Genomic DNA, 24,650 nt, shown 5'->3' with positions numbered 1-24,650 from the left:
CTGTTCTTAATGTGACTTCCTTCTTCTGCCTTTGCATTGTCTGTATCCTTCCTACATAATATAAGGTCTGGTTTCAACGAGCAGGTGCTGTCATTCAGTGTGATCTGTACTTGTACTTCACACTGACTTCACAACAGGTGGCACACAAGTCCTAGAACAGAGTCCTCTGGCTTGAAGCTACCACACACATTAGAAAAGGAGAATGAAGTTAGACAGTGCTGGGAAGCAGTCCCAAGATGGAAGGAGCACTTTCCTTGGATGTGGAGTGAATGCCTAAGAAGCAGCACACTGCAGTGCTCACCTTGTTCTGAGCCTGGACAATGACTAGTTGAATGTAGTGACCTTTTAATGCACATCGTTTGTAGATCCACATGTAAACAGCAAATGCCCTGTGGGATAGTTCAACAAACCTTTCCATATGCCTTGTACAGTATTGCATGTATAGAGGTTTTATCCCAAAATGTGGATCCCACCATGCAGAGATGGAGGTTTACCTGCTCAGTTGGTTTCTTCTAAGACAGTTTTGTACAACTGAGACAGTTCCACTTAAATTTGAATGGACTGACTTACATCATTTTTACATGAGCCAAGTAGAACTCTATTGCATATCTAACTTCAGGGAAATCAGATGGGTACAGGCTTAGACTATGTTCAGTGTACACAACAGCAGCAGGATCTGGTCCAGATGGCTGCTTTGCTTAGTGCATCTATGTTGGAAACTACAGACAAGCTACATCACAGTAGCTTGTGATGTAGCTAGTACAAAACAGTGATTTGTTTTGCTTGTGTTCTTGCCTAGTGTCTTACCACTGCAACAAACATACGCCATTCTCAAAAACAATGAAACTTAAAACCATGAGTTCTGAAAGTCTGCTTCAGACAGAAAGAAAAGATTAATCATATATTTGTAGAGAAAGTTTCTTTTCTGTATAAAATCAAGTGGCACCAAAATGGCCTTTGAATAACAAGCCTTGATACCTTTCAAATAGTCACCAAGTGCCATCAAGGAGATTTTAGAATTTAATTTTAAGCTGATGCTTCCAAATTTCTTAGTGGGACCATGGTTTTAGTGAACAGCAATTCACAAAATAACAATATTTTGTTATTAGACAAAATTGTTAGCTCATATATTATTTGGTTCCCCTGCACTTCAGGCTGATATTCCTTGCTGGGGTACTTAGCATGAGAAATAGGTTACGGAGCTGATTTTATTAATGGAGCCTCTTATTAATTCAAACCTTACACATTAAAAAAGGCAAAAGATTTGCCATTCTTCAACCAGAAAGGTATGAAGTAAATGGCTGTACAGAGAAACAAATGTTAGAAGCTAACAAAAAAAAAAAAATCTCATTTAACATTCAAAAGTTTAGCAGTTGAATACTTTTTTTCTGACAAAAATAGGGCTTTGTTTTTGTTGTTGTTTCTTTTTAAAACATTATCCCGTCCTATTGAAACAAAAATAGGATTTGGCATAGATGCATACATCTGCTGCTTTTCCTGAAATAAAAGTCCTTGTGGTCAACAGATTCTGCTGTGCTAAGAACCAAATGTGTCTGTTAATTCTTAGATGTGCTGGCTAGTTCTTGCATTGCCATTTTTTAAAGGTATTCTTCCTCCATATACTTCAGGAAGAAAAGATCCAGCAGAAAAATGGCACATCCTCTAGGACCACTTTCCCAGTGTAACTGAAAAGTAGAGTTTTTCTAAACAGAAAACTGTGCTGCAAGGAGAAAAGGGCAAAACATGTTTTGCTTGAGACAAGGGACCTTCTTTTCTACCAGGAACTCATTTATACTTCCTCAGACTACCAACTTGTGATATGAGTTAATGCCCTTGGGAAAAATAAATAAATAAATAAATAAATAAAATAAAAATTGGAAGACAGGAAGACCTTTTTAGAGATCCGTTGCAACCTAGAAAGAAGTAAAAATCTAGCTTCGGAAAAGTCAACCACAGGAAAAAAGAGAAAAAAAAAATTAAACAGTATTGCTGTTTCTAAACAGTATTACTCAGAGAGCCTGTACCACCCACTCCAAATAATAATGTATGCCATCTTATAGTCATTTTCTAATATTCCTAATTACTGGTTTTATTTTACTAATTAAAGGCCAGGCTATAGGCAGACCATAGTGTGGATTTGAATTTTCTTTATCACACTTTTTTCCACCTTACCCATTCAAGAGCTACAAGTGACTGGTCCTTGTTCTCTTGTTTTAATCCACTATCACCAGAACAGCCTCCTCTCTCTGAGCAATCACTCTTCTTCCAATTAACTTGTGGAGGCTGCAAATGGCAGAGGGGAGGGGACCAGAGCTGCCCACTTCCACTCCCAGGTCTCTGATTTCTGGAGAATGGTGGGGGTACTGCCTCTGACTCATCTCTTCTTCCTCCCACTGGAAAACACAGCTTAAAATGCAGGAATTCTCATGAGGGGCTTTATAAAATGAAGGTGTAATTTCTGAAAGCACTGAGGGGTTTGGTTAAATTCTGCTCCCACTGAAATGAAGGCTAAAACTCTCATCCACATCAGGGGTAAACAATCTTCAGCAGGGGCTAACATGCAGCATTAGCTCTCCACAAGCTACACACATTACTGTAAAATTAAAGACTTGAGGCATTTCTTTCAAAATACTCAATACTCTTCCATTCATGTACATATACTGCAAATGGGAATACAGCCACTTACGCTTGTAGCTAAAACAGTGCCTATTTTGTCGGTTCAGCAGCTGAAGAGTGGGGCAATAACAGGTAAGATCAAAGGGCTTAAATAGCCTCCGCGGTCAGAATGACAAAATGCTTACAGCCTTGAATAGGATGTAGTCATTAGACTGGGGAAATGAACGATTTTGCTGAATGGGCACAATGGGAACAGATTTGGAGTGAAACAATGGGCCTTCACCTCATTGTAAGATCAGGAAGATTTGCTAGGTACACAGGAACATTGCAGCTTCGTTTTGAAGTTAATATGGGATGAATAAAACAATGAAAGAAATGACCCAAGCAGGGCAACATTAGAGCAAGAACATTGATGGGGTCAGGGTATTTTGACCTTTAGGGTTAACCAGATCAAAGGGTTTGCTGATTAGCAAAGTTGCTTTTTTTTTTTTTTTTCCTCTTTTTTTCCTTTTTTTTTTTAAAAAAAAAATAACATAAAATTGGCATCTCTGTAGTTATTATTTTAGTTACCTTTTCAGGTAAAAGTTCTCTATATGAAGCAGACAAAATAATTCATGACAAGCTGTTTGTAATTTGAGAAGGTACATCCACTACAAGAAAACAAATCTATGGAATGTGTTTTTTTTTAAGGTTGATATTAATTCCTTCTATAACATAATTGCCTGATCAAGATTTTGTTGCAATCAATGGAAATATTGCTTAATGGCCTCAGAGAGGTCTGTTTCAGACATTAAAATGTCACCTACCTTATTCTGTTGAATAACTAGCCTTCTTTTGCTATCTTAACTCCACAACATTTTAAAGGGATGTATGATAAAGTAAATCTATTTTTAATTGCAAATACTGTGCTATATTAATAGGAGAAAGGAGGGCTATGAAGGCAACACTTGTACAAATAAGTGTAGTTTCCTACGATATCAATAATTCATAGTTCTATGGTTCTTTTTGCTTCTGAAGTATGAGAGGTGGACCCACACTGAGGTCTGCTCTTTTTGCAAGACAATAAGGGTACAATTAAAAACTTCACTTACTAGAATTAGGCACATCTACCCATACTAAGGCAAACACATTTGAAGGTGTGGCCTTAAATGACATGCTTGTGGTCACCAAACTTTCCATGCCTCTTCGAAGGTGTATTAATTACATTACACAGGGGAATTGCCCCATTTTAAGTCTCAGTTCTCCTCACTCCCACAGCTTCTAGAAATGCGAAGAGCTAAGGAAAATTAGTGCAACCAAGACACTTTAAAAATGGTGTTACCTCTAAGTGCTGCATTGTCTTCTTGGTTATTTAGAAGCTGTTTCAAGTCAGAACAAGTTTTCTAGGAATTGATGGGGAAGATTAAGGTGTGAAAAACCATTAATCATTTAGGAAAAGATGAGGAGATCAGCAGTCTTTCCTCCATTGTCTCCCCGTGTTCTGGCAGTTTATATCCTGAAAGCTTATTTCCTAATATTTCTCTGAATAAGCTAGAACCTTATCTTCTTTATAGCTCCAAGTGACCTGTTGTCCTTCAGAAAGTTCTGCTCATCAGTTAAAGATCTAGGTCCATTTGAGCTAATTCTTGATCCTTTGTTTTCTAATTAAAATCACCCCTTTGACATGGAAATCTCAAAAACCTAAACAAACTTAATATGCTTTTGTTACCACTTGACTGATATATTCATTTTGAAAATTTTAGGACTGATTTAAAAAAAAAAAAAAAAAAAGCAAAATTCAGATGACTACTGTATCTTCATATCTCCAAGATGTTGTTCGGCATATGCTTTGTGAACACTTTATAGACCACTACACCCATGGTTGCCTGCTGCAAGCAAGAAAGCTGTTTTCTAAGTCATGCGTGTAACAGAAAAGTAGCAGAGCATTTCTCATATTATGTATGAAAAGGGGGCAACATTTATCAGAGGGTAATAATGCATTTAGATTACTCCTGATCCATCAATGTTAGAACCCCAACATACTTGACTTTCATCTAGAAGTGATTGCTATTTAACGTCAGTCTAAATATTTATGTAAGAACGATCCAGTCTGCTGACCCATTGATGTCAGGCCTTGAGCAACCTGGTCTAGTGGGAAGTGTCCCTGCCCATGGCTGGAGGTTGGAATTGGATGGTCTTTTAAGGTCCCTTCCAACCCAAAGCATTCTATGATTCTATACATGCTTGCATACAAATAATGCCCATCAATAGTCATGCACCCATGGATTTATATATTTTTTTTCAAGACTCCTCATTAGAAATGCCTTCTAAATAAAAACCTTAATCATTGAATGGGATGACATATTATGTTTGTAATTTCAGATTGGCATTTCTCAAGTCATTTATCTTTGAGAATTATGGGTTTTCAGATCAAAATATAAATTTGTGAGAAAGCTATGAAGGTTAAAATGTAATAAATCTTGCCTCAGACATATACGTATATCATTACACTATGTACACATAAATTATTTATCTCTAACATACTTTCTTTAGGATGTGCTAAGTGAGACAAACAAAGCTTTCTCCTATATTTGGTAAACAGTTCCTATTCATTCAATTTTAAGAAGCAGGTAAGTAAACTTTTACATATTTATCTCTATGAATTCTTGGATATTTTGTGAATGTAATGCAAATCATCTATGAAAAAAAGTTGGTTTTATGATAGGCTTCCATCGGGAGGATTAGACCTAATTCAGCATCAACAGATGACCCCAAAAGGTACTCTGAAATGGAAAGTGTATATACACATTAAGACTTACTGCATTAACGCATTAAACTAATTTTTCCAAAGAAGCTAGTAGAACAAGCACTGAACTGCATATGAGAATCTCATAAATGCTAATGCATTTATACCAAAGTATATATATAAAAAAAAAAAGTTATTTAGTTATTTTTGCTATAGAGAAAGAGAATAAACCACAGAAAAAATGAATTCTGATGTTGCATCAGTCAGTGATCTTCTTACAGCTTAGAGTGTGGTCAAGGTTTCACTTAGAGACATTGAGCAGAAGCTTTCATTTCATTTCAATTTCAGTCATTAATTTTCAAGCTCTAAGATTTCACCAGTGACATAGAATTTTGGGGGGAAATAAGTCTTACATTTGTTACAGCATCTAATCACTTAAGATAAGCATTTTCTTTAAAATAATTTCCACATTAGCTCTGTGATACTTGCTTAAGACGTTACAGTGGACCGAAGTAACTCAGATGATCCCACTATGGGGTGTGCCCAGAAGGACATGGTTAGGACATTCTTGGAGATCCTGTGATTGCTTTGAAAGATTTTGGAAAGCAGCTTTTATGGAAAATATCTGGAACTCCCTCAGACTGGCATAATTTCAGACCTCATAGACCAAGAAGGCATTCAAAGTAAAACCCAGCTCCTGAAGGGATAATTTATATGGAAATTTTGCAGTGTTTGGTATTTAGGAACCTGGATTCTATCCACTGCTAACTTATTATTTTTTTCTTAATTTGCCCAGAAGGCTTATGAAATGCATTATAAAACTTTAAATAAAAAAAAAAAGCTGCTATTCCGTTCTCCCATAGTCATGCAGTCGTTCAGGTATTTGACTCCCCAGAAGATTTCTGCTATTGCATACATCCTTGTTCTAGCCAGGATTTTGAATAAAAGGTCAAAGTAATGGTGTCATTCAGGGTCCAGGTTGGTATCCACTGTGTTAGGTCCTGAATCAGCTGCTAGCACATACCTGGTGAGCAGCTGCAGATTGCTGCTGAGTTATTGGAGACCTCCCACTTGGTTACTCTCCGTCTGCTGGATCTACCTCTACACCCTAATTGTACATGAAGCGTCATGAAAGGGGAATTCCAGTGCTGAGAGGCGAGAGGTGGAGTTTGCTTGGGATATGACTTGCTAGGCAGCCACAATGGCTTACGAAAGCACAGTGTCATGAAGTGCTGGTCAAATGAAAATCCCCTACACCAGGCAAATAAGAAAATAAAAGTATTGTTGGTTTTAGTACATATAAATATTTCAGGTTTATCTCAACTTTCAACGTTGCAGTTTTATGTAAGTGATGGATGAGTTATTGATTTTAAAAGATGGACAGAGTAACACAGTAACCAAGGGAATCCTTCTCAGAATTACAAAATCTGAGACAAACTGAGGCAGAAAAGTCTCCCCCTCCTCCCTGCACTCCCAGGTATCATTACTGTTTTCATTATTGCTAGTTTTTGGAAGTCTAAAGGAAGGAAGCCTTGTGGAAAAAAAGTGTTGGGGGCAGCAATGCACATCTCAGGCTTCTTGCTACTGAAGCAGTAGTGGAAGAAATGATCACTCCAACTCCATGCTTTGCTCCTGGAGAAGCTGGTGCAGTGTAAAGGCTAAGGAAACCCATGCTACTATAAGGTGAGCATAAGGGCAGGCAGGAGCCAAGCACCCACCCCTGCAGTAATCACAAGTCTTGAAAAGCCTCTCTGCTCCTGCCCTTTTCATCCTGCCCCAGACCTCAGCCCCACATTCTGCAGGAGACAAACAGCCCTGAAAATCAGGCCCCTTTAAAGAGCTCATGCTAAGCAGTCAAAATCAATTAGCAGTCTCAAAGTAGGATGAATGATAATGGATACGGAATTGCCTTGGTACTCGGAGGACTGGGATTCAATTCTTTCCTCTCCTAGACTTCCTCTGTGACCTTGGGCAAACCTATATCTGTTGCTCTTTTCCGCTAAATCATCTTTTATATATTTTTACCTCACGGAGCTTTTGCAAGGTATTTGAATCCTTTGATCACAAAGTGCTCAAATTCTCTACTTCATTAATCTATACAGAGTTTTGAAAATGTAAGATTGTGTGATATTTTTTTCCTCTATACACACCAAGCTAATTGTAGTATCTTTTGGAGCTGTATTACAATTTTCTAAAAGGATCAATAAAAAGCATGAAGAGATGCAATGAGATAAACTGGGCACAATACTTACAGTTTCCTCAAGAAACTGATAAGAAACAGGAAAGGGATGAATAGTTTTTGTTTGTTTGTTTTGTTTTTCTGTAAAACATATGAAAGGCATAGACCACTAATCCTCCTTTCTTTCAGTTCTTTCAGGAACTGATTCACAGGTATTGATGTAATCTCCAGGGTGCAAACTGTAAGGACAAAAAATGAACCGCATACCTAGGCTAGCAAACTGTTTCAAAGGCAAAAGTGATAGTTAAAGCTTACTTGAAAATTTATGAAGGTGAGCAGCTTTGAAGATCACTCTCTTTTCACATGCAGTGTTTCTAAAGGAACCTACTACAGTGTAACTAAATACTGACACCTGCCATAAGTAATCTACACAAGGTAGTATCCTTCTTGATTTTGTGGTCGATAAGTTTTTTTCTATAAAAAGAAAAAAAAAAAAAAGTATGTTCCATAAACTCATGACAAAGTCTTATAGCAATGTTTTCATTTAAAATATCTAAGTATATTAGTAGGCACCTCCACATGTGTTTGTATGCACACACATACACTTTGAGCTCCATACATACAGAAAGCAAATCAACTAAATTCAGGGTTTGTGTCTTCACACTCTTAGTTGAAGGGAAATTTCTTGCTGCTTAACCTTTGGGTTTGTTTTATTTTAAGACAGTTACACTTTTCTTTATACTTTAAAAATTAGGGTGCTTTTTCTTCCCCCTATCCTTGTTTCATGCAGATGATGAACCCTTTGAAATGTGCTTGCTCTTGTTGCCCACTAGAAGGAGAGGGGTGAATGCCACATATCTAATTGTGTGTCTCCACAGAAACTTTCCTCTAATTCCTGGTTGCTAACCCACATTCTTTAAGTCCTCTGGCCTCTTTCCCAACACTCCTCCTCTGTCTCACAAAGAAAAGAATTTGCTTTTTTTCCCCCCTATCCAAGGTCTTTTCTCATTTCAAAGCAAGCTACTTGAATGACTATTCAGTGTGTGCAGAATGAGGTCTCTCCACAACACTATGCTATAGTAAAAGCCGTGTGTGCTTATAAAGGCTGCTTGAAGGCAGCCCTACCCCACAGTGGCCCAGGCGGCATACACAGCACCCTGACCTAGCCATCTGTATGCAAATCTCCACAGACTAAGTAAACTTTCATAAAAATGTTCTGGCCCCTCTTTCTGTGTGTTTAGCAATTATTAGTGCACATTGGTCCTTTGTGTTATATTATTATGCTTTGTGTGCAGAGGAGACTCCCTGGCACCTGCGCTTGTAGGTGGCAGATGGCAGTTCTTGGCAGCAATACGGAAGTTTTCCTGAATGCAGCTAAGCCACAAACTGGCATCTTTTATTTCTTTATGCATGTACTGAGGAGAAAGGATTAGTGGTAGATTACCAGCAGCCTATCAAGGTATTTAACAAAAAAAAAAAGGGGGGGGGGGGGGGCAAAGAATCTAGTGAATGTTTTTCAAAAACAAGGAGAAAAAGAGGAGAACATACAGCAATAACTTGCCTTAAAAAATTACCAGCAGATAGCTAGGTATTAATTCAGTCTCTTACACACAGAGGTTACCATTTTTACCATTCTCACAAAGATGAAAAATGGATGCCTTGCTGCTAACTCGTGTTTCTTGAATATTTACTACGTTTTGCTCCCGCATACTTAGGTGGAGGTTTAACACGACTGCTACGTTATTTATAAGGTGTCTGTGATCATAGAGGATCCCAAGGTGTCCAACAATCAGATAACATACAGAGCAATGAAAACGCAGCTGGCTCCAGGGTGTGAAGAGTCATTAAATCAACCACTGCTGCACAGGGTGCTGCACAGCATGGGTGGAAAAGAGCAAAGTTGGCTAATAACATCTACTTGTGAATAGCCAAAGGAAGGAGTAGTATCTGAGTATCTGAGATTTGACACCACACATACTGAGAAATTGGTGAAGGGCATACAAAACCTCTAGCTGCTAAAAGAGGGCATATACTATTGATGAGTATGGGACAGGAATGATTGGCCCCAGTAAACTGATAAAGATCATAATCCTATGGAAGGAAATAGCTGGGAAGGTGAAGATCTGGGAATTTGTTCTTGGTCTCCTTCTAATCCAGTCAGCTCCTGAGGAAGAAGGCCAGCTGTGATTTCTAAGAATGGGTGTTTCTATGGTTTAGATCATCTTCCTCCATACCATGTTTCCAGGACCACAGACAACATCCTAAAAGAGCCTTTTTATTAATATGATTTCTGTATGTTTCATTTTTAGAGCATGTTTCCATGATACATGATTTCTGCCTTTGAAACCATTTTTAATAAATGTTATCATTCTCTTTGACTGCATCCAGTGTTAGACTTCTCAGAAGATCACACAGTAGCATAATACTCAAGGGAGAAATAGTCTGCTACGCACAGAGCGGTTCTCACCCCACAAGGTGGGCAAAAGGGAGAGTGTTTGAACCACAGACCTCAGAGCACAGGGAAAATATTGTCTCATTCCAAGGTAAGCCAGGGAGACTGTACGACGGCAGTGCAACCTTAGGTGGCCTTTCTAGAGCAAATATATAGGAAAAATATATGGAAAGGCGGCAAAGAACATGGAACAGGAAAAAAAAAAAAAAAGATGTGGAGAAAAAAGCACAGGCATAGGAGGGAGAGAGAAAATAAAAATAAAAGATCAGGAAAAAAAAGTGATGAAAATAGTATGCAGGGCGAGAAAAGAATGAAGTGAAAGCAGACACAGAGTGACATATAGACTGATGGTATTGCACCCAGGCATAGAAAAGAATGATGGGGCTCACCACCCAAATAAACAAAATAAATAAATAAGATTAGGAACAGCTGTTGTTTGAATAGTATAACCACAGAGCCAGTCTAGTCTGTCCATGCAAAATCTATCTGAGATGGGCACAGCAGCTCTTACCTGTATTGACTTTTGGTGGGGACTGGGAATTCCCGTACCTATCAGTATTATAGCCAGGACAGAGCACGCTCCTATTTGATATGTGATAAAACCCCATCACTGTGCAGACACCTTCAACCCCACCATTCAGGGACATACTTATTCTTGTTCCATATGTATTTTAATAGTGACTCCATTTGGGTAATATTGCCAATGTATATTTCTTATGATCTTTATGAAGATTATACATACAGCGCAGCTTATGCAGGGATAGGGCTACTGCAAAGGCACAGCACCCATCTTTATCTTACTTCCATCCCTCCACAAAGCATGTGGTTCTAACTGTACAGGCTATACCTATTAATTTATCTTTTAAAATTTCTGTCTGACTATGGAAAATGACATGGTCTTGAAAACACCAGAACAATATTCCAGCTATGTTAATCATAGTAAAGGCCAAGAAGCGAGGCAATATTTAAGGTATTTTGCAATTAGACCAGAATAAGAGAGACTCATAGGTTCATACTATCTGTTACAATGAGATATATTCTAAAATAACTTGAATTGATTGAATTGATTACTTGATTACTTGAATTGATTGATTTCGTAAGTACAGGCAAAAAAGCTTCTTTCAGAAGCTAAATTAAAGCACATATTCTAGAATGCAAAACTTATTTTAAGGACATTAGGTGGTATTGTCAAGCCTGTAAAAGGAAGAGAGTGTTAATTTTATTGCAGCTCAGTTCATTCTAAAAGACAGGGAATTCCCCCAAGGGCAGAAAGGACAGTAACTGCTGACACTGACTTTCTTATTCAGAGTGGCGGAAAAAAAATGCTGTTCCCACTATTTTGTATTTTAAAAGTAAACAGAAGACTCAATAAGAATATATACATGCATTGTTTTTTCTATATATACACATACATATGTTTATAAAAAGGCCTTTTGGTGTAACTATTAAATGGTAATTAGTTGGAAAACTTTACAAATGATAGCCCTGAGGCACTAGAAGAAATTGAGGAGCTTGTGACCCCTGCTAGACTGAGCTATTATGAATGTAACGTACTGTAAAGCAGATGTCCAGACTCAGAAGTGCCTCAGGTGCACCGTTCTTCCTCAGACATAAGGCAGAGACATTGAGCTTACACCATCTAAAAACTTTTTGAGTTTAGTATCAATTCTCCTCCAAATAACAATTGTCTTATGCAGCTGTCAGACACAGCAGTAAGAAGAGAAGGGTTTTATTTCTGTTTCCATTTCTTTTCTTTTCAGTGGTAAGAGGGTACAGGGATTTTATAGAGCACAGAACTGTATTCACTAAGGACCAGCGTTCACCATTGTTATCTGAGCATGATGCTCTAGAGGTTAATAAAAAAGCACGCAGACAGTCTGCTTTGGAAGACTCAAAAGGCATCTGCTTCTCTCCAGTGGATAACCTGCTACTTACTTGGGTTTACCAAGCATTTACAATGTAAGTTCAAGTAACGTGTCAATACAAAGCAAGCTTGAAGACATTCAATGGGTACTAAAATGTCAATTCAACTTCAAATTTTGTTTATGCCCAGATACATCCAAGAACTGAAATTCTACTGTTTTTCTTATAAAACTGTTCTACATGTTGATTGATATCAGTTTGGTTTCTTTTCTGATGCATGCACTCCTGTTGCATCTCTGTTGCCTCCTCTGCAATGATCTATTTGATGAATTTCTGTAATTTGTAGTTACAGAAGAAAAAGTTTTATCTTGAAAGGTACTAAACACATGGAACATATTTAAATTACAATTTTTAACAACACAATGTATGATGTCCAACACAAGCCCTAATTTTAAGGCTCTGCTTTCTCCCTACTCACCTCTGTCACCTCCTTCATGTATTAACTTGTGGAGGTACCTGAGCTTAACACTTGCTCCTAAACAGAGGAAAGCGCTAGTACTGTTTTCTGTGGACATCAGTCAGCTTTGCAGTCTTGTCCCCTATTCTGAAACATATGTGGCTGTGAAAAACACTTTCATTTTTTCTGAATTAATAATTTCTGTTAATTAGCGCCAACCAAATTAGTGTCAAGGCCTGTTTTTTAACAGAGTAACTGATTGAATTCCAGTACCTGGGCCATGGCTCTAGCACTGGATAGTTCACTATACCAGTTGTTCCATTGATAGTATAGATAGAACAAGAATGGAAGAATTGATTCTTACAAGCATTTATTGCTTTTCCTTTCATGGTGAAAAGAAATCAAAGAGCAGTATTGTATGCATTAGAGATCTGTGCTTACCAGGATGATCTGCATACAGCTATAGGTAGATAGAGATTGCATTTCTATATGTGGATATTAATAGTTACATTTATGTATATATATTGATTTCAAAAATATTGGAGAGGCCATTTAATTTCATATTGGAAGCCAATCTCAAACTGTTAGAGACAAGGAGAAGATATAATATTGGGCAAATTCTGTTTACATCTTTATCTGATACTGGATAATCATAGAATCATTAAGGTTGGAAAAAGACCTCCAAGATCATTTAGTCAAACCTAATGCTGAAGAAAAGATCCTGGACTGGATGAACTTAGGATCTAATCACACGCAAAAATACTAGTGTTTAGAAAGTCTGTCTTGGTTCTGGAAATGCATTCACACACCCATAATGTTAGAACACTCCTTTTTACGGTTTCATTTTCCATTTTTCTCCACCACTCTAGATATCATTCATGGTGAATATCTTAAAAATCGAGTCAGTATAAGATAAACAAATGGAGTCTTGCTCTTGGTTTTGACTGCAAAATTTTATTCCTAAATTACCTGCAGTTTATAAAAATTCAAGATCTCATCACTAATGCAGATTCAACTAATTTTGTGTCCTACATCCATGAGTGCGTACAGTGTTATTCAATAGAGTTAGGTTAATTCAGAGTTTCACAGCAAGTGACTTGCAGTGCTCCAGGCATGGTGTGTAAGGTAACTCTTCTATTAAATTAAACAAGGCATCCTCACAAATCAGTGCAGTAGTAGCCTCACCCAAATACCTCTGAAATCTTTCAAAGTTTTCCACTGACTTTGTGAGTTTTGGGTCAGGCTCTATCTAATCTCATCTAGATATTACCTGATGAGAAAATACACATATGAGTCAAAATGCTCCCACACTTTCCAAAGGAATGGGAGTGAGATGAAAAAAAAAAAAAAAAAAAAAAAAGGAAAAAGGAATGAGCGAGTAACCTTTGAAATTGATCATCATAAATTAAAAGCCAGTATCTCACCAAAGCCCTTAAGGGTGAAACCCATCCAAATCTTGACTGAATAATTTTTGATTATTCAAGGCTATCAAGATGCTTCATTCCTTCCATGAAATAATTAGCACTGTCAAATCTTGCTGAACTCAAATAATTCAAGAAGCGTTGAGCACCTTGCAGAACTGAAGAAAAACACCTTTTAAGGGAAAACACCATCCCACAAATATGCTTATACAAATGCTTATTATTATTTTCATACATCCAATTGAAATGGGTGGGATTTTGTCTTACTGTAACCACTTAGGCATTATTCATCCTGGAGTTCCTTGTTAAGGGAGAGATTTCTCACAGCTGTCTCAGACACCTGCCTTGGTCCAAGATGAATTGTCTTCTGGGGACGATCATCTCTCACCACAGGCTGCTGAGAGACCCTAAAATATTAGCTTGGTATATAAATATATATATATATGAAGTTAATAGAGATGGATCACGGAATATCAGTTCCTTCGCGCATATTGTGTAAATTATTGCCCAATTTCCTATGCAGATACAATCATTTGTGCCTCAGCTTTACTGCATTGATAGGACTGCCCATTTCCATCCCCCTAACATTTGTTTTCACATGAGACCTGATCCACCTCTATAAAATCAATGAAGGTCAATGAGATCTGAATCAAGTACTATGATAAAAACAGAGCTCCAGGAACTGTAAAGATTTATCCTATGAATCTCCTTATCTGCTAGGGGAATTCCACTGAATAGATATATGTATTCTTTCTTTTTCTTCTTTTTTTTTTTTTTTTTTTTAATCTATAAATATCAGCTTCCTGCAGAACAAGTGAAAACATAATGCTGCAGGATTGAATATCCAAGAAGAAAGCTTTAGCAAGAAAAAAAATAAAAGAATGGTGAGGAAATTTCTGGGGGGGAGATCACAAAGGAGAATGTAATGAGGTATGTAACAGAAGTTTATCTCTACAGACAAAGCCGAATTCACCTTACCCTCTTTGTAGTGAACATGAACAAACGTTATGCTACAATAATACAAAAATGCTCCTATGCATGCATAGTGTGCACACACTTACAAACGCTGAGATTACAGGTGAAATCATGGTCCTAACTGAAAGCCTGTAATAAAATGTGATTGATTTATTAAAAAAAAAGAACAACAACAACAAAAAAGAACACGGCTTCAATTTTTATATATATCATATGGTATTATATCCACCAACTTGAGACTCATAATATGTGAAAGATTTTTAAATGTTGCTTGGCATTCAGTCATTGGGAGGAATTAACTCTACTGGCCTTGAGATAGATTGAGTGCAACAGGAGGAGGTGAAAGGCAAGGCTCATATTCATTGGAGGTTCATGGCATTTAAATGTTTTAAACAACCATGTTCTAAGGTTGATTTTGCAGGCTGCCTTAGTCACTATCTCCAGTCAAGGCTCTTGTGTAAACGGGGTTTGTTCTACCCCGACAGTGTGCCTATTGTAACTTGGGGCCACCTGTTAGACAGCATGAAGTGTTGCCTAAAAAATACACAATAAGCAGATTGTTTGTTACAGTTGTGCACAGACAACTGTATTAGTGTTCTTCACACCATATGTCTATATAAACAGAGCTGCAGTGAGCTATTCACCAGAGACTCAAACACTGATGAAGAAGCTTCTCTTAAAAGACCAAGGGCTTACAAGCATTGGTTCACCTGTTAGGCTTACATCAGGATTTCAAATGCTTTGTATCAAAAGAGAAATATTCCTTCAGAAGTTTCTGCAGGAAGTTTTATGCTAGAAGCAAAAGAATAAAAAAGAAAAAAAAAAAAGCATAAACACCACATTTGGTGGTTTTAGTAGTTCTGTGCAAAGGGAAAAGGAGGGAAATTCACTTTACATATGCAGTTTGAAGGTTTTACTACCTTCTGCAGTAAAGATAATGTTATATCATTTTATACTATATATTATAATTGTCATTGTTGTTATTGTTATTATAAAATACTCCATCCATGTGTAAAAGCTAAATCTGAAGTCTCACAAGGTGAACTTATGAGCTCAGTCATATTCAGGCTTCTTGCAGTCCTGGTGAAACTACCACAGACAGCCTTTTTTAATTTCATTCTTTCTCATGGAGGGATTTGGGGGGAAGGCAAGGAATGGAAATGTCTATTTTTCTTATGTGCAAGGAAAAAATGTTACAGTAAAATAAGCAACAGACACCACTGATAGACATGGTGTAAGAAAGAACAGAACAGAACAGAACAGAATAGAATAGAATAGAATTGGAATTACACAAGTCTTTTAACAAGGTCTATACAAGGGTAATCAATTGTACAAACACAAGTCTCAGTAGTTATTGTGTGAAGTGATCATAAAAGGCGTATCGAGACCAAACAAGCTCTGTTACACAACTGCTGGACAATACTGGAGTGTATGTGAGGAGGTATATGTTGACGGTCATTCCGTCAGTTTGGTAGCAGGGAAGAGGCTTGGAGCAAAAGTCTCTTTGGCTTCCATCCTCCTGCATCAGCTTGCCTCCTGGAGCTGCTGCAGGTGTGGGACATAAAGTCTTCCAGCAGAAAGCCCACTGCAGCTTAATCTTCATGGAGCAAGGGCACAGAACCAGAACATGAAACGGGGGTCACCATCTGGTGCCTGCTCTGCTTCCAGAGCAGCATGGCTCTATACTATGCTTTTTAAGGCTACATTTTTACAAGACTATCCGGCACCTACATAGAAGGATTTTTGCAGAGGCTAACAGCATTCTTCTTGCACCACTAAAGTTACACCTATCAGAGAGAGAAAAAAAAAAAAAAAAAAAAAAAAAAAGGGGAATTTTATTCTCTGGCATAGAACAAAAGAACCTCAGCAATTTATTTTCTAATGACTGTTCTAAAAGTTCACCTTACAGCTGAACTCCTCTAAGCAGCACAGATCAACTGTTCTAGCTCCAAATACATATTGGAATTATTTTAAGCCTGTTTTTCATGTATGAAGTGTTTACTCTGATATGGTTAAAAGTAGCCAGGCAGGTTTTGGCTCCATTCAAAACAAAAACATTATGAACCCATCTTCTGCCTTTTTTTTTTTTTTTTTCCAGAAAGGAACGTTTGCTCTAAGGAGCAGCATTAAAGAGATGATTTTTAAAAGGTTCTGCTTCAAGGTTAGTTAACCCACATTTTTTCACAAATTACCATGACAGCTTTTTCCCTGTGCTGGTTTCTTTCTATTAACACAAAGAATACAATGCCGCCCAGTTTTACACAGTATATTGGTCTCTATTTGAAATAATATTTTTTTCATAATATAGGCATATTTAAAAAAAAAAAAATCGAGCTATTGTGTTTTCTCAGAACCATTCTGACTAAAATTTCTGAATTTCTTTTTACTGCATTGTCAAAATACGTTTTATATCCAGGTGCATGTTAACATTTGAAACTGCGCATGCTTCATATCCTTCTTTGCCAAGTCAAATATCCAAATTAATTTATATTGAAATGAGTCCAGTTTCAAAACAGGTTTCCTAACTACACATATGGTGGCATTTCAGGTGGGTGCTGAAAGTAGTTCATCTAGAGCCCCTCACCTGAATGTTACCGTGCACTCAGCAGTCTAGAGAATGGAGAGCTAAAGCATGGGTGATATGGTTGCATGATAAAAAATGGAGGCATTATTATAGCTTGCATTCAGTTTTGTCCTACCTACTGCAATTAAGAATAGTAATGAAGATACCATTGCATGGTTTGTGGCAAATTAATAGATATTTTTTACTGTAAATTTTACAGTGGGGGATGCTACTTTGAAGCAAAGCAGCTCAGGCTTCTGGCTAGGAAAATGGCAGAAGTAAGTGAAGAATGGCAACAGGCTAAAGTAGGATTTCTCTTTTTGTTATGGTCCCAAGATCCTCTCCAGCCATGCCAACCGATGTCCACTGATGCAGTTTATGTTTCATACTCAAGTTGATATGATACGACACAGGCCATACTGCCATCCCTCCTCTTGTAACTAGAGATTGAGGCCACTGTGCCTAGGAAAGCATGTGTCATAATCCCACATACTACGTCTTTGCTGTACAGCCCTCCTCCACAGAGAGACAAAAAAGTGGAAGGTTGAAAATTTATTAAACTTGTTCTACAGAGCAATCTAAAACACTGTGGCCATGTCTACACCATATCACAGACGGTCTCAGAAACAGCAGGAAGCACGGGCAGGAGGATGGGCTGCAAAGAGTTGGGATACCACCAGCCTGCCAGAAGTATTAGTTGGATTGTTCCAAAACTGAATTGAAGGAGTTTATACAAACAAGCAATGCAGATGGATGCTAAATTTGGCCTCAAACCCCACACCAAGATTGACACTTACACAAAGTCACTCAGACAGTTCATGGGAGAACTCACAGTGAATCCAAATCCCCAGTCAAGAGACCAATCCAAGCACAAAATCCTAAGTAAAAAGGGATGATATGAACTTCTGTACAGTCGCCAGACTTATGAATGGAGCAAAATGTGTTCATTTTCCTTGTGCAACAAACAATAGACAATCTCTTTCCTTCCCAAACTCTATCCTCAGTTATATGAAATCTTTTGTTTTCTTATCAACTGTTTTTGTATATACTTGTGCATGCTTTTTTTTTTTCTTTCTTTTAAAAATATAATTATATCTAGCATAGCAACTTTGAAAATGAAAATTTGAGAAACATATTGAGTGTTGAAGTGAATATTATTTTCAATATTTTACTTTGGGTGGATGAAAAGGAAATAAAGAGCAGGAAGTAGAAACTTTTCACAGTTTAATCTAACAGTAAGACTAAATTTTATTTTTTTTACTCCAAAACCATATTTCTGACAACTTGATTTTAAAGGAGTTGTTATATGTTAGAAAACTCTTTCATCACAAACCCTTGCCAACACAATGAGACTGTAAATTTCAGCTGCTGAAGAAAAGGAATTTTCCATCATCGATTTTTAACTTTATCGTGCAATTAAAGATTTCCATTAAAATGAAGCAGCAATGTAAAGGTATACAGTGGAATTATATAATGTACTTTTATTCAATGCTAAATATTATTGCAGATCTTGCAACTACATACTGCCATGCCTCTCTTGCTTCTTGAGGAACTTAAGACAGACTACTTTTCTCTCAGTCCTTTAAGAAGCTTTGTTCTGGGAAAGATGGGAATAAATAAGTAAACCAAAGAACCACAGAAAGATAAAATACGAAGGCAGTGGGTAAAGGGAGTTACCATAGTTCCTATAGCGCTGTGGTATAGCTGAGATGTTAAGAGCATGCATCAGAAATAGGGAAACCAATATGCTATAATTAAAGACACTCCGCGCTAGCAGCAGCCAACCTGCCTTCATGTTTGTCTAATGAACAGATACACAGGTTTCAGGCCTGCTGGTGACATTCACACAAGATGATAAGTAAGAAAATAGAAACAGTTTTCACTGAAAACAAAGATTTTAATGAAAATGTCCATGTTTAATTAAGAAGAAAAAGAAAAAGAAAAAGAAAAAGAAAAAGAAAAAGAAGAAGAAAAAGAAGAAGAAAAAGAAGAAGAAAAAGAAGAAGAAAAAGAAGAAGAAAAAGAAGAAAAAGAAGAAGAAAAAGAAGAAGAAAAAGAAGAAGAAAAAGAAGAAGAAAAAGAAAAAGAAAAAGAAGAAGAAAAAGAAAAAGAAAAAGAAAAAGAAAAAGAAAAAGAAAAAGAAAAAGAAAAAGAAAAAGAAAAAGAAAAAGAAAAAGAAAAAGAAAAAGAAAAAGAAAAAGAAAAAGAAAAAGAAAAAGAAAAAGAAAAAGAAGAAAAAGAAAAAAGTAAGAAAATAAAAAGAAAAAAGGGGAAGGGAAGGGAAGGGAAGGGAAGGGAAGGGAAGGGAAGGGAAGGGAAGGGAAGGGAAGGGAAGGGAAGGGAAGGGAAGGGAAGGGAAGGGAAGGGAAGGGAAGGGAAGGGAAGGGAAGGGAAGGGAAGGGAAGGGAAGGGAAGGGAAGGGAAGGGAAGGGAAGGGAAGGGAAGGGAAGGGAAGGGAAGGGAAGGGAAGTTAAAACATGCAAACTTTTCTTGTTTATTTATTTTGTATAAGTCCTTTAATTTTAGCATTTAGGGGTTTTGAACAAAAAGAAAACAGAAAAATAGAAAGTGAAAAAGAGAGAAACAATGCTTTGCTAGAAAGGAAACGGTTTTCTGGGACTGTCTTTACCTGACAGAAATTTTATCATTCTCTTCATTTGCTTGTACGTTACCAGTTCAACACCAATCCTTTCAAGTTGTTAAATTACACAGCTCTTCTGGTTTTTAGGTTGTAAATGCCCTGAATCAAAGCCTGTGTCAGTGGGGGCTTGACAATATTCCTGGCATGCACATTACACTGAGAGGTTCCTGGCTGCTCCTTTAACATATATGTCCATCATTATTTGTTCAGCTTCTTCTAGGATCAGAGCTTACTAAATAACAAAACAAAAAGCAAGGAAAACAAAACAAGAAAATCACAGACTAAGGCCACATTTCCTTATAACTGTACTTTATACTGTGTTATTCAGAAAGTTTATTAGAGGTACTACAGAGGTTAGTTAAGGTACTGATGCATTACTGGTAACCTATGTCTAATATCATCCCTGTATTCAATATAGTCCTGCTGTTGTGCTAACAGGAATATTAAAGGATAGGTGAACTGTGTACTCTTTTGGGGTATGGCACTGGTTGTTTTATTTTATTTCTGACTTTTTTTTTTTTATCCAATGAATACCTAAACATCACTGCAGCTCTAAAAAGGCAGATCTGAACGATGCTAATACTGCATGTAATGTTTGTTTGTTTGTTTGTTTGTTTTTGCAATCCAAGCTTAGAGGTATATCCTTATGTAGCATTACTTTGTTCTGGTTGGTGTACTGGGTCACCAGGCGTCAGTTAGGGTATTGCTGTATAGTGATGGTTTGTTGTATTTAAGTTATTTATTTAATTGATTGTGATTTGGGTGTGGTCTAGTAGAAATCACAGAAAATTAACCTCCTGCTAAAAATGAAGTAATTTCTCTTTAGGGGTTTAGGACCCCATCTGCAAAATATAGACACAGTGCTTTATTTCACTTTATTGGGGAGAAAGACTCAGCTTGAATATTTAGTGGGAACCTGGAACCTCAGATAGTGACATTGAAATTTTGCTGATCAAAGTGTTAATCATATTGTCTAGTGGTCTGTTGAGCCACTGCAGAATACTGTGTGTATGGAAATAAGATTATAAACAAGTGACTCTACATTCAAAATAATATTTGAATTCACATCCACAACTACAACAGTAGACAAGATTCCCTCTAATAACAGAGAAAGGGAGTTGGGTGAGGGGTATAGGACAGACAGTGAAAATAAGTCCAGGCTTTCATTTTCATAATTATATCCCATCATTCATGTCCAATTTCAGAAGTGTTTAATAAATGCTTAATAGAAATTCTAAAAATTAAAATTAAAATTAAAAAGTTAGTACAACTTTTTATTTCTTTTTTTGGAACGTTTCTTGCTATAACTGATTATACATGTAATTATGAAAAAAAAAAGATTAATTTTCTATCAGTTTACTGATAGATAGATAGGATGAATTAAGATGAATATATGTTTTTTTCCTATGACATCTCACTGGAGACTGAAGTTTAATAATACCAGTATTTATAATTTTTGAATTTTCTGATCCATTTGCCATAAACTATTTCCATAAATTAAGCTTACTAGGGGCAAGATGTGTTTGAGGCAATAATGAGGCATATAATGAGGCAATATTACTCTTTTCCATGGTTTTGCATTAATATATTCATTTTACTTTAGATGGCCTCGTATTCCTGGAGTTGGCATTTCTGATTTTATAAATCCTAAAGTAGTTGCACATATTTAAGGATTCCAAGGCACTTTACTGACTTTGCTATATTTAGCATATTTTAATTTAAGCAATTATGCTCTGCCTATCAGGAAACTTCCCTGCCATTTCACTTAGTTTAAACTACTACTCACTACTGCTGGATGGTGTTCATCTGCATTTTAAGAGGAAAGTGCCAGCTCCTGGCTACAGTAAGCATCATTGCTCCATAGAATTGTATTGATTTACACCAGCTCAGGATCTAATCCATATTTTCTATCTCTGTGACATGATTTAAGCTAAATTACACCCTATAAATCTATTCTCAGTTGTTATTTTCTGCTTCTCCAGCCTCCAATAGGAAAGCTTGTATTCAGGTTTCACAGCCGGGCAACAAAAGGCTTCCCCTGGGTACTATGCTACTCTTTTAAAAACTAAAGCACATGGGCTATGGAGGCACAGCATTTAAATAGCAACATTCATTACCCAGGCTGAAGGAAAAAAGGTCAGCTCCAGCAGTAATCTCATGCTGTAAATTTGCTAGAGAAACAACATGCCAGTAAAAGTACACATTAAACAATATTGTCGGCACTAGGACACTCGAGCCCCACCAGCATTATCAGTAGTGTTAAGCACAACATTCACGGGAGCCCTTTGTGCTGGGAAGGAAACCACCGCACGCTGCCCTGACGGCCACCCCACAAGTTCCGCTGAGGCTGTGGGGTCAGGCCCAGTCACCCTAAACATTCACATATGCATATATATACATGTCTATAGACGTATACAATCCGCAGTGCCCCACGAGGAGGGCGCGCAGCGCACTTCAACCCCGGGGAAGAAGGATCCCCCATGAGATTGCGGGCAGCAGCCCCCGCTGACAGATTTTTCAGCACGTTGCAGACGGGTTGGCCGGCTGCCTGGCAATCCACTAGGGCTGACACATTTTGGGCAGAGCAGCGGTACGGAGGGAGCCATGTGGCCGATGTTAGTAAACATTATCCCGCACAGTCTGGCGTGCCACCGCCGGCAGCGGGAGGGTGAGCGGCTGGCGGGGCGCAGGGCCCGGCCGGGGCGGCCGAGCTGCCCGGGGCTGCCAGCCAAGGCCCGTCAGCCAGCAGCTGCTCCCGTTTCTGTGGCAACCGTGGCCGAACAATGGGCTGCAAATCCAGCGGGCGCCCTGCGTGGAGAGGGCCTGATGGAGATAGAAGGCCCAATACCAGCACCCCTAACCCCCCAGATAAACAATATGCCCTGAAAAAAAAAAAAAAAAAAAAAAAGGAAAAGAGCATAAAACACTCCCCCACTTCAGGCACGTCTCCCCTCGGTACCTGGACGTTCAGGCATATGGGGTCCTCCATTTTGGTTGTGCCTCACTAGCCGCGGAGGCGGAGGGGCCAGTGTAGGAGTAAGGGGTGGGTTGCACAGCATTAAAGTAACGGGTTCCATTTCAGTGGAAATTTGTTGGGCTCTGAAGGAGTTTTGTCTCTCATGTCATGATTTTAGACCTGGGTGGCAGAGTCTGGGTTTTGGTATTTACCTCAGTAATCTCAGAGGCAGAGGGGCTTCTGGGCATGGCTGCCCCCATGGGGACAGCCCTCTCTGTTTTATGCCCAAACTGTGCTTTCAGTCTGATTCTGCCATCAAAAGTAACCCTTCTTCCCACAAGCAGCGAAAAAAGGGCTGGATTTAATACTCCTCAAGTCCCTCTTGACAAGTAACTGAGCAGTCTTGAGCTTCCCACTCAGAAGCCTGAAAAAGCAAAGGCAGACTCCCTCATGCACTTGCAGCATGAAGAATTTCTCCCACTTGTAAGGCCTCTACAGCTGTGCACAAACAAGGAAATCTTTGCAGGAGGAGTGGACACAGTCATAAACTTGGAAAAAATACAGCAGCAGCCTCTGTGTGCAAATAAAAATACCATCCTCTCCTAGTAAGCCCAATATTAATTTACTGAAGTCTTTTCCTACCAACCATGGTATCCCAGAGAAGCTGTTCCTTAACAGGTGTCAGAAGCTCCTCTTTCACCTATGTTGTTGCACACAGATAACAAACCCCAGCAGCCATTTGGACAGCAATCCTAGATTTTTTAGAAGGTTTATACAGATAAGCAGAACTTTTCTGGAATATATTTGAGTCTCCTGTCCTCTATCAGGCACAAAATCTTGAGAAAGTACAGTTTCATAAAACGCAGCCCTTTCTTCATACCAAATCAGTCTATTGGGACTGATGTCTCTTGTATAAGACTCCTGTGGATTCTCATACAACTTTTAAGAGCAATTGATTCTTATTACACAGCATAGAAACATTCACGCTTTCCTCAAAACCTCTTGGGAATCTGTTAGCCAGCAGAAATCTGTAACCTCATATAATTATGTTGACTTACCAAGTGCCAACATAGGAATTGTGTGTCATAAAGGACAAATGTCCTTGTGTGATAAGAAAGGACTGTATGGAAGTGACTTCGCTTTTTCTGCAGGAGTGCGTGTATGTATGCAAGATGACAAGAGCCTAACCTATGGCATGGGAGGAAGTAATTAAGAAAAATCTCCCAAATGCCAACCATGACATCTCTATGGGTAATATGTCATATGTAGTCCTATGAAAATCCAAAAGAGAGCTAGAGCTTTTGAGTTCAATATGTATGTGCAATGAATACTTATGATCATGATTTATAAAATCTAGTAATGCTCTTAAAAATGTTCTGAACCAAAGGAAGTTCAGTGTACGCAAAGTGTGCTAATTATGAGATACCGTACATATGTCACCACATTTCAGTCAGCAAGTAATCTATTGACTATATGTGCATTTTGCATCTGAGGTGCAGTTCTGAAAAGCAGGGAGGAAAGGAAGTGAGATGTTACAGCTTTTACAGCCTTGACTGGCCACATTCTTGTTGCATAAAGGAAACAAAGAGAATGAGAAAGAGAGTCCCGTATTGAAGTAGGGGTGAGAGACAAAGCTGAGAGGCAAAACTGGAGGCTGGATTTCCTACCTGTCTCTGTATGTCAGCTGGGACCTGTAAACGGCCAAATACAACAGGAGAAATCCTTTGACCTTGGAAAAACTCTTCTGGGCACCACACATGAATATGAGCTGCAATTAATTAAGTTAGTTGGCATAAAGACAA

At 38.0% G+C, this 24,650-nt stretch overlaps 1 long non-coding RNA gene across 2 annotated transcripts in view; it reads right to left on the bottom strand.

Annotated features, from left to right (window-relative positions):
* The window catches only part of LOC106015555 (uncharacterized), a 172,628-nt gene extending 149,176 nt beyond the window's left edge, over positions 1–23,452 (bottom strand). For both annotated transcript variants that reach the window (XR_011808581.1, XR_011808582.1), the window contains exon 1: positions 22,852–23,452. This is a non-coding gene — a long non-coding RNA (uncharacterized lncRNA). The remainder of the gene's footprint in view (positions 1–22,851) is intronic.
* Positions 23,453–24,650: the final 1,198 nt, after the last annotated feature.

Source organism: Anas platyrhynchos, chromosome 3 (genome assembly GCF_047663525.1).
Source record: "Anas platyrhynchos isolate ZD024472 breed Pekin duck chromosome 3, IASCAAS_PekinDuck_T2T, whole genome shotgun sequence".
Classification (NCBI taxonomy): domain Eukaryota; kingdom Metazoa; phylum Chordata; class Aves; order Anseriformes; family Anatidae; genus Anas; species Anas platyrhynchos.
The sequence above is the reverse complement of the archived record's forward strand: the minus strand, read 5'-3'. Positions and strand labels throughout refer to the sequence as shown.